This window comes from Arachis stenosperma, chromosome 1 (assembly GCF_014773155.1).
Source record: "Arachis stenosperma cultivar V10309 chromosome 1, arast.V10309.gnm1.PFL2, whole genome shotgun sequence".
In the NCBI taxonomy this organism is placed as follows: Eukaryota; Viridiplantae; Streptophyta; class Magnoliopsida; order Fabales; family Fabaceae; genus Arachis; species Arachis stenosperma.
In genome coordinates, this window is record NC_080377.1 from 44,204,116 (window position 1) to 44,212,220 (window position 8,105).

At 34.2% G+C, this 8,105-nt stretch overlaps 1 pseudogene; it reads right to left on the bottom strand.

Moving 5' to 3' along the window:
* Positions 1 to 2,160: 2,160 nt before the first annotated feature.
* LOC130971474 (asparagine synthetase [glutamine-hydrolyzing] 2-like) lies at positions 2,161 to 7,448 on the bottom strand (annotated as a pseudogene).
* Between the last annotated feature and the right edge of the window lie 657 nt (positions 7,449 to 8,105).

Genomic DNA, 8,105 nt, shown 5'->3' on the forward strand with positions numbered 1-8,105 from the left:
TACAATAACAGATACAATCTATCGGATAATCTTGGGATAAATGAGTTTTGGTTTGACCTGGTATTTCTTGTTGGATGGTCTAAGAGGCGCTTCAACTAAGCTTCCAAACACTGCTCCTCTTCGGTCTCCGACAACCTGAAATGGGATAACTAACATTTGGAACCAATCCATGATAGAAACGAAGAGAAATTAACCTTACAAGTTACAAATAAAAGATTCCAATACTTAATATATCTCAGATAATTCAAAACGTATTAAGAGTTTTCAATCCATAGCAAAGAACTCAAATGTCATGTAGGACTTGCAGGCTTCCAAACTGGGACTTGAATTTGTAGAAAACATGAACTATCCCATTCTACAACTAATGCTAGTGTTGAAACTCCATAGAGAAGTGTGTGCTTATGATTAAAATTTGCTCAGGGAAAGTTATAGGGTACCAGGCCAAAGCATGCTTCTTCGATAAAGGGTTGAAAGTGATATACTGTTCCTCCAAGTGAAATCAAAATCATAATAAAATATCAATAGCTTTGGAATGAATCTTCATCTCTTGATACCTGTACAGCAACAGCCACTTCCTTCCATGAACAAGAGCAGGAAGAGAAGCATAGAGAGTACTTCTCATCGCGTCCGAAAGGAGCATCGACGGCTCAACCAAAGAAAAAGGAAGAAATGTGAACATGTCTTCAATCATATATCATCACCTTGTGTTTTTATTTAATCCCTTTCAAACTCTTGCAATATTCTTGAAGATTGAATGGCTCAAGCTCTGTCTTGGAAACCTACGGAAATCCTTGCCTTGCGAATTCTCAAGATTTCGAAGTGAAGGAAGTAGAGGTGCTCATGCAACTTCTTCGAATCTTCTCACTTGCACACAATGTTACACACTCTTTCATCCTTTCTTTTTCATCTTTTCTGGTTGCTAGTTTCAAGAGACATTTATAGCTGAAGAACTAACTAGTCTTTCTCTCATATACACAGTTATGGGGCTTTGTGTATGCTTCAAAATGTGATGAAGTACTTGCATTTAGCAGAACAGAGGCACCTGGCATCTGTCGATGGTAAATTTCGCGGAATATTTACCTGATGTGAATAAATCAAAGAGGTTTGGACTTTGGAGCTGCATTTCATGGTGGAATATTGTTCACTTTCCCTCTTGAGCAATGCGAAGTTTGTGTACAAAGATAAAATGTTGAAGCCTTATGTATCCAATTATGTTATAACTAACCAAGTTAAAAGAAAATGTTATAACTAAGGAACGCATGTAAATACCAAAGCCTGTATATATGGAAGCCGTACACATGAAAAAGTCAGTCAATTTTGTTCAGGATACAAATTGGAGCAAATTTATGTTTTTAAGCAATTATCAGGTAGAAATGGATTCTTTCAAATTTTTTTTCTCAATTGATTTTGTAAAGGGTGCAAGGGTGATTTCACACGTACAAAATTTTCTCTTACATGTTTTTTTCCCACTTAAATCTTGTGTGGTGTGGGATTGAAATTACACTATACAACATCAATTAAGATTAAAAAAATTGAGAAAATCTATTGATCTAACAAATAGTATTGCACAAAGAGAATAATAGCATATAGGAGTAATTTGATATTCCAAAGAATCGAGTCTTGTTTTTTAATTTTTGGAAGAGGAACACGTTAAAATAACCAAAATAGAAAAGAATCAATATTGTGCTTCTCAAAGGCAAGGTGTCCTGAGAAAGTTTATTTATTTATTTTGCATGATGTCCCAAGTTGAAAGACTATTGAGAGTTGAGACACAGAACGCCATCAAAGTGCCCTTGGCAGCTTGAGGGTACCCTCAGAGCCTCAAGTACTATAGGCAAACCAAAGAGCAAAGTTCTTATCTTTTGTTCACTTTACAGGAATTCTTGATTGTTGTTATTTATGAATTTGAGTTGCCATTGCAACTCCAGTTAAAGGACTCTTACTCAAACACAATGTAAGAAAGATTGCTAACAGTATACATTAAAGGTTATCTTACTCTGCTAGTGTCAAAACAGCTTAAAATGTTGTGCTAACCGTGCGAAATACAAATGAGCAACCACAATCTTCCTCAAGAGTTTTATTTTTCATCTACCTGAAAATAAGCCTCACTAGACAAAGCTTTGCATTTTTTTGTTCTTCGAAGTCAGAATAAAGGGCCTTTTAGAGGGTCCCATTTTTAGGCTCGGCTGTTTTTGCATCCGCTGCAGCCTCGTATGTGGCTGCATGAACACCAAGAGCAGCACGGCCAGAACGGTCAGGATTCTTTGACCATTCGGCATCCCATTCCACAGCTTTTACAGTGCTGCACGCAACACTAGGATCTCCTGGAACGGTTGACCTTGCAGCATTCTGTTAAAATGGTTGCAACATAATTAGAGATGGGTTTCGGCAAGATATAAGTTTGTAAGCAAAGTCAATTTGATTTGTCTTCAAAAACTGCGAATCTATATCAAAAGCTAGCTCGATAACAAAAACTACTTAAGTGTTTATAACTGCCCTTTCAGCCATATCTTTATGTTATTTCGGACGGAAATTTAAAGAACAATAATAAAAATGCCATAACTTTACTATTTTCCACAATATTATCACATCCTATTATTCTAAATACTTATCAATTATCACACTGCTAACTGCATTCATTAACATGCATTATTTTCAACAAGATTTCTTGAGCACAAAAAAGAAATGGGGGGATGTTTATTTTAAAAAGAAACTTAGAAAACCCACCTTTGGAAAGTGCTTCTCAAAAATTGTCCTGTAGAGGTATGCTTCTTTTGTTGTGGGAGTGTTTTCAGGGTAAACATAGTTAGCATGCAACAGCATTCCATCTGTGACTTGTCAGTTTGTAAAGTGAAAAAGAGCAGAAACCCTGGGATGGCATCAATGGAACTCTATAAAAGTTAATTACTGATAGTTTGCAACACAAGAAACTGCAAGTAAGAGCTTACTTGTTGGTTAGCATGGTCCTTCAAGCCATCAATCTAGCTGTACTCTACACCATCACTGAACTGTTCCTTCTACCTGTACAAAATGTGCTAAAAATGGCAAAGCAATACAACGTTTCAGATAGCCTTCACCATGTGAGATGATAACAATCAGTGTGAGCCGGAAATTTTTTACAAACCTTCGGTAAATATGGATTTGTTTCGTTATCAAATGCATTGCGCAATACCCACTTCTCTATCCTTCCGAGATCAGGTCGTATCTGTGAAATGGTCATATATCTCATTATGTGATTAAAAAACTTAGCTAAAAAGATTAACTTCACATGACCATTGAATCAAATTCACAAAGGTTTCTTGTTAGTAGTGTCAAGACATGCCTTATCCAGTAAGCTACACTGTAACACCTTAAAGTGTAGATAAGAAGTTGATGCAACAGAAGAGTTATGATGATGAACAATGATCAAAAGAATAAGACCTTAACAGTTAAACTGAAGCAAGAGAAATTCAATCAATATTGCAGGCAATCAAACCAAGAGGAACACAGAAAAAAGTGAACATAAAATACCATTTTCCACTCTGGATCAATACTCATGGCTGTGTTGATAAATTCTTTATCCAAGAATGGTACACGTGCCTCTATACCCATGCTGAAGTTGAATTATTGGCTCTCAGGCAGTCATAAAGATGAAGAGCTTTGATCTGTGAGATCAGGAAACCAAAATCTTGAATGAAAAGGTAAAGTACACTAGGAATGAAGAGGAAGAAAATTTAATAGGTTAAGCGCATTAAATTTTCAAATTGCATTGAATCAAACATGATGATGTAACAATTTGCTATTACTTTTTGACATGTTTCTTCATGAAACTCTTCCTTATTAGGTGCTTTATGGAAATATGGGTAACCTCCAAATATTTCATCTGAACCTTCTCCCAAAAGAACTATTTTCACTCCCATGGATTTGATTTTTCTGGACATAAGGAACATTGGAGTACTTACTCTGATAGTCGTTACATCATATGTTTCAATGTGGTAAATGACTTCTTCAAGTGCATCTATACCTTCCTGTTATGGAACAAAAGTACAAAAGAAAAAAGAACAAAAAATTGAAATGCCAGGAAAAGATTAATGTTTTTCAAAAATAGAGCAATGATGATAAACAACCACCTGAACTGTGAAATAAAGTTCATGATGTCGAGTACCAAGATAATCTGCTACCTCTTTTGCAAATTTCAAATCTGGAGAGCCCTGAACAGTGACAAAATTCAAATGAAGCATGTACAATCTAATACACCAATTTATTTTTTTAAAGAAGGATAATGAGGCTTATTTTCACCTATATTGAAGAATGAATTCTAACCTTTAAACCAATACAGAAAGTATGCAACTGCGATCCCCACTGTTGTGCAGCTGCAGATTGAGCCACAAAACGATTGGTCATGGCAGCGACAAGCGATGAGTCAAGTCCTCCCGACAAAAGAACGCCAAAAGGACATCATTCATCAACCTCTTAAGCACAGCCTAAATGATAGCATAGTATACCAGCGACAAGAAGTAAAATTAACAAGAAAGAATTATTTCCCTTCACAAATAAACACATTGGAAAAATCAATCCTGACTCCTCAAATTATTGTCCATACAGCACACACATTAGTAGTGTATCAAATAATTTAATGTTTGAAATCTTCTTAAACTATATATGTAACCCCATAATTCGGGTACCAAGCCATTGGGTTCAACATATTAGTGATGCAATATTCATGAAATACAAATATATTTTTCATAGGGTAATTATATCGGGTGCATCTGAACTCGAGTAAACTTTTAAAGTGTATATCTGAGAAAGAAAAAATAAAAAAGAGGTAACTCGATTCCACCTTGATTTAACTCTATCTACCTAAATAAAATAATAATAATAATTAAAAAAAATAATTAATATCCGGTTGAGTTCATATAGAAATTTATTCAAACTGATACATCCATTTCCTAAGAAAGCACAGAGAAATTTGACAGTCCCTTTTTAATTTCTTTGTTTTTCTCCCAAAATTTACTGTCACGCTTCTTCCACCTAAGTAGTTTGCCGATCGAAACTAATGGTTTCAGATTCCTAAATAAAGCGTACAATAGTCACAAATACGGCATGCCAGGCTATCTAAAGTTTTTAAGAGTATCTGAACCACTCTCTAAGCATATATATGCAGAATAATTGAAATTTTAAAATGAGGAAGAATCATTTCAAAGTGGAAAATGAATTACATTGTGACGACCAAATAGTATCATACCTTTTCAAAGGCTTGACGTAGGATCTGAGGATCATAGGGTGTTGATGGAATTTGCTCTGTGAACCATGGTGGATTGTACCATCTTCTTAATCCTCCAAGCACAACATATTTCAACAATGTTCATGGATTACATAATATATAAAAAAATTATAATTTAAAGAACAAGAATACAAGGCATGAACATGTCTATACCCTGTTTGCTGGAATATATATGCCCTGGCGGAAAAGATATGAATCTCTCACAATCATCACTTAAAGCTTTCATTTCAGACGCAAACCATGTCAATCCTGCAAATAATCATCCCTTCCATAGGTGACACAAACGCATAAACAAACAAGCCAAATACTGAGAGGATTAAACTGTGTTTGAAAACCAATACGTTGTGTAGTGTTAATTATACTTAAAACACAAGGCTATGTATTGGTTTAGACACTCAAAATATTTCAACTGCTGGAAACACTGAGATGGCAACCAGCTCGTGATTTATTTCAATTTTTAGAGCCACTAAAACCATTCTGTAAATATTTCGAATTGACTTAAATTGGACAATAGATAGCTCACCAGCATTTGGTTTGTACCAAGAGACGAAGGATGATAGAGATACGTCTCCAACATCCCTTCTTTTAGAAGATACACAAAATTAGTTTAAAAATATTCCTAAGACATGTTTTTAGTGTCTCTCTATTTTAGAAGTAAAGACACTATCTAAAGATTTTTCCTGGTATAGGGACGATTTTCAAGTTTTTGTCTTTGTTCCCTTCTACAAATTTATTTCTATCCCCGGTGTATGTGTTTCCTTTATCTCAGAATAGTAACCAAACACAACCTTTGAGATGTGGGACATCATTAAGCTCAAGGTGAAAAATTCAAAAATGTCTCATAATATCAAAAACAAGAAGAAGAGGAAGCCACAAACCATCAAGCCCCCATCCCAAGTAAAGAGGGGTAATGCCTATAGCATCACGAGCAGCAATGAAGCTTTTATCTCGTGTCAAGAAGCACAAAGGAGAACATCCCATCCATCATATCAATAAATTCTTCTCCATACTCTTCGTACTGCATGATAACCATGTTTTGATAAAGATGAAACGAAACAAAAGTACATTTTACAGATAATACATATAACTCATGGGGGGAAGTTGATCAATAATCAGTAAATATAAAAGATTTCTTAACACTTACAAGATGAGCAATGACTTCACAGTAGCTTCCAGTTTGAAACTGGTGGGAACTCAATTTCTGTCTCAGTTCCTTATGGTTATATATCTCCCCATTTACCTAATGGCACAGTTTCAACTAGAAAAGAAAATATATAAGGCTAAAACATTTGGAAACTTTACTAAACATACATATCATCAAAATTAGTTCAATAAAAAGGATTGCACGCATGAGTATATTTGAACTCCATTTTTCGGACAACTGATTTTTAATGTCAACTCTTATACATGCTCAAAAAAGTACACGTTACTAGAGCCTCTTGTCTAAATAGTATAACACTCAACACCTCTTTATTCGTAAATCATATATACTAACATCTTTCAGAATTAGATTATATGACACAATGCATATTTGTATTATGTTTTGTGCAATATCACCTAATCTAAAAATTATTGGGAGAAAATAAATAGAAATATACATTACTATCAATAGGCATCGACTGTAGACTTAAAAGCTCCATATTACCACATTCGTCTGACTTTTAGAATTAAAAGAAATAAATAAAGCATTCTTCTAAAGAACATTCAAATGATACAAATATATAATTATAATAATAATGTAATCATAGGTAACTGGTGCATACTGTGACAACAACAGTCTTGTCTTCGTTATAAAGAGGTTGATCCCCTGAAGTGGGGTCAACAATAGCAAGCCTTTGATGAGCAAGATAACAATCTCCATGGCAATGCAATCCACTCCAATCAGAACCAAATCACAAAAATAATTAAAAAATTACTGAACTCCTATGTCGCCTAAATGCCAAGCATCAGGGAATCTTTCATAAGCGCGCACACTAACGCAATTAGAAAATTGTAATTTTCAATGTTTTTGTTAAATAAATTGAAAATATTTAAAGTTTATTACTAATTCAAATGAAAAGAAACAAGTTTCGAGAAATGTGAGTGCATGATGGAAAATCGAACCTGCGAGAGATAACTCGATGATGTGAGCACGTCTGGCCTGAGAGTTGTCAACACAACCTAACACTGCAAGAATCCCACACATGGTGGCTGTCAAGGAAAGAAGAAGAAGAAGCAGCAGCAGAAAAAGAGTGTCCGGAGGAAAACACAAGAAGTTAAAATAAATTAAAATGTGAATATGATGTACCACTAATTCACTAGATATCTTGGTACAAGTTAGTATTTATTTTCCTAATTTTATTACTTATTTAGTTATTTTATAATATTCTATTATCATTCTCTTCCCTTTTATAATGTGATGATTCACATGTGATGTCGGAGGTAAAAATTGCGATTGCTTGGCATCAACCGTGTTTTTTTGTTCCTCATATCCATGGCACAACAGTTCCGAGGTAAAGATTGCGATTGCTTCTTCTGTTAAGGTATGTTGCACTACAATCGCTCCATTCCTTATTCTTTTAATTGATACATTATTTCTTTTGATCATGATTTTTTTTCTTTTAATCATTTTGATGCCTGTAACTGTTAGAGATTCTAGCTACATTCTGAATTCTGATATTCTGTGATCCAGAATTTCACATCTTTTGTATACCCAAAATTCATAATTTTAGTATTTTTTTTTAAATATTTTTGGTGAAAAAAAATTGTAGAAAGATATGAAATAGGTGAATTCAAATGGAATTACTATACGAAAAAATATAAATATTTTTATTTAAAGATTTTATTAAGTATATGCTAAGAA